The sequence below is a fragment of the Protopterus annectens genome, chromosome 10.part0 (genome assembly GCF_019279795.1).
Source record: "Protopterus annectens isolate FY-2018-M chromosome 10.part0, PAN1.0, whole genome shotgun sequence".
NCBI classification, from domain to species: Eukaryota; Metazoa; Chordata; order Ceratodontiformes; family Protopteridae; genus Protopterus; species Protopterus annectens.
The window spans coordinates 1,319,470,356-1,319,473,988 of record NC_056744.1 but is presented as its reverse complement, the minus strand read 5'-3'; positions in this window follow the sequence as shown (position 1 = coordinate 1,319,473,988).

Sequence of the window (3,633 nt, the reverse complement as noted above, 5' to 3'; positions counted from 1 at the left end):
GTAAAAATAAAAAAATATGGGAAAAATGCCTAGGTCTCTCATGTTTCCATCTTTCGTGACCTTTATGGCTTCTTTGACTTCAGCCAGAGTAATTTACAGAATTAATAAAAACCTGCCCTTCACTGGTAATTTATATACACTGTAGTTTTTTTCTATTCCCATACTTCCATAGCCTCCTCTTCCATACTCTATATATATTTTTATTGAAAGTTTTAAAGGCATCCCTAATTTATTTGTTATTATTCACTAAATATTGTAGATATACTGCATGTTGCTTTCTGAGATTATGGGATACACTTCTACTTGCATTCTGGAGAAGTTAGCTATTAACTTCCTTTAAAAATAATCTTTATATAAATATAGATAAAGATGTAGATATACATTACAAATAGATACACTAAATCAAAAATATCAGCATAGAGTAGTGGTAACCACATTTCTTGAAGATTAGGATTTCATAAAATTGACAATCAGACTTATAAACCTATGACTCCCTTCTCATTTGTCACTTTTAGGTGTTCTTGATACCAAATAAAACATCAAAAACACCAGAAAATAAGGCAAATCAAACCTTAAAATGTATTTGTTTAGCACCTTTTTCTTCAAAATTAAAATTGACTTCTTTTAGAACAAGGAAACCATTCCATTATAGCTTCATGGCAATTTTAACGTTAATATGACTATTTAGTCTGGTATTGTGTCCATCATTTAATAATATTTAACTTCTTAAATTCCATTTTTGCTGCATAGTCATCACCTCTGAAATCATACCTGACACTCTCAAAATCTGTTAAAAATGTTTTATAGTCATTCACACTGTAACATTGTTAAATAGGGGTTAGATAATCATGTTACCGTGAAGGTGAGACATTTGAGGTAATATCAGACTTTTAATATACTGTTATTATAAAAGACTAAATACTTTGTTTTTTAGTCATACATTTAGGGTGTGGTAATAATTGTTAATATAATCATGTTACTCTTAAAATACCTTAAGCATGACATCTTTGAGGTGATGTCATACTAATAATGTAATGTCTCTTTTGAAAAGACTAGACATTTAGTGTATAGATATCGATTGCTACTTTTATGTAATACATTCCCCAGGATTCTCAAAAGCTTGCACAGTGTGCATGATTAGTGTAAGAGGTAAAGTTGGCAATATGGCGGCCAAGCGATCCACATACATGCACGTTTGAAGTGCACGAGCACACTTGCACAAGTCCTGCACGTTCCCAGCCCCCGTATGCAAATTACCCCATTTGCAGGTGAAAACCATGCAAATGACGTAAATCTGCTATCCAGGAAGCTGGAATCAGGTCATGCAGGGCTAGCATAATTTGCAGAAATGTACTCGGTTAGTAACAGAGTACGGTTCTGCAAAATCCAAAACGGAGACATGACAGCACTAAATAAAGGCTGCATATCATTGAGGAAGCATGCCAATGGCCATGTATAAGGCCATTGGCATTGCAAACAATGCAAAATGTACAAAATACAACTTTTATTATATTTCTGCCGATCACAGCTGTTTAAGCATAGGGCAGCGGCGCGCAAATGGGATCAGTGGGAAAATAAGAAAATAAACTTGAAAAAAGCAGCCTAACTAAAATCAGTATTCTGCCATGCAAGTCAATGGCAGGCAAAAGACAACCTGACCAGTGAATAGTGGTTGCTAAGAGGGGGAGGCACAGTGTGACACATGTAACTATGCATTAGCAGCAATCCTATGCAAATGAGGGGAAGGATAGTGAATCCCAGGTTTCTCCAGCATGTGAGGCAGGTCCCAACAGTGTAAGAGTATGAATAGCTGAGTGCAAGACTAGGAGGTAGGTGACATCATGGGTGGGTTTGTCAGGCATACTGTAAGTGGATTGGAGCCCTGTGGCTCGGGTATGCTCCTAGCTTAGCACAGCTACGTTGGGGGGGGGTGTCTAAACCTGCCTAGCACTCTTTACAAAGTGTAAGCAGGTGTGCGCGCCATGCACCAGGTTTTACAGGAAGAAAAAAGAAGTTAAACCAGGAAACAGCAGCAGTGTGCACATCTGAGTACTCTGTTTGTGTGGCGTGGCCCTGGACCCAAACAGAAGGGCAATGGGAAGGGAAAACAGCAGTAGGAAGATAATCAAGGAGAACTAGCATATCTGGCAGGTGAAATGTATCAGAAGCAGACAATTACACAGGCAGCAGCCCAGCCCAGAACACTACTATAAACTAAGCAAACACCTTTCCCACAGGTTTTTCCCACACTCTACACCACCGGTGTTTATGAGCGGGGAAATCTTAACAAACAAACCTACAAAATAAGAAGGACTGCAACAGGCAACATAGATCAACATCTGCAAGAGGCTGAGGGTGGTGAGGATGTGCATGCTGCCAATCAACCCACGGTGAGGAGACGGAGAAGAGTGTACAGACCCAGGATAACCTATCAGGGGCTACATGAGCTGGAGATAGTGGAGCGCTATAGAGTGGACAGAGACCTCCTACAGCAAGTAGTTGAGCTGTGCCGGCCACACGTGACACACCAAACTGACCAAGGGGAATCCATCCCAGTGGATACTAAGATATGTGTAGGCCTAGATATACTAGCCACCGGTACCTCCCAAAGCACAACTGGGGATAACATGGGGATCTCACAGGCATCAGCATCCAGAGTATTCCACCAGTTCCTGGATGCCATGTCAGCACATGCCAGTGAGCATGTATATTTCCTCAACACCCGTGAGGTGTTGACCAGCAATATGCGTCTCTTCCACCACATAGCAGAATACCCTAGGGTAGTGGGTGCTATAGACTGCATGCACATATGCATCAAAGCACCACCCGGTGAGCAGGGTAGGGCCTACATCAACCGCAGGGGCATCCCCTCCATCAACTGCCAGGTTGTATAAGATGCCCAGGGCATTATAATGAATGTGTGTGCTGGCTGCCCTGGAAGCTATGATGATTCCCACATATGGCATCTGATGCAGCTGTACCAGAGATTTGCCAGTGGGGACATCCCCTACGGTCACCTAGTGGGGGATGCTGGATGCACACTGGAGCCGTGGCTGATGACACCCATCAGAAATGCACACACATCTGAACAAGAATGCCATAATGAGGCACACGCACAGGCCAGACATATAATAGAACATGTGTTTGGGATGCTCAGGTCACGGTTCCAGTGTCTGGACACATCTGGTGGAGCCTTGCAGTATGCACCAGCTACATTTACCCAAATTGTTATGGCATGTGCTATGCTACACAATATGATCCTGCAGAAACAGCTACAGCAGGAACAGCATGGGGATGGGCCACACAGCCTCCCAGCAATGCCAAGGGCTGCACAGGCATAGAGTGACCTGGAGGAGGAACAACCTGAGCTGGCCCCAGTAGGTAGAATGAGACGTGCCCAGTATGCCCTGGCCCTGGCAAAGAGGCAACTCATATCACATGCACTGACACAGTAGAGTCCCAGGGAATGACACCTCTCTCTGACTCGCACATCTAGTAAAAGGGATGCCAAACATGACACTACCTGTGCTCAACCATGTATAGGGAGTGTACAATGCGCATTTGACATAGTCAGCCCTCCAGCACCATCCTCAATTCTGACACACCCACAAGGTAAGTCAATCAACCTACCAG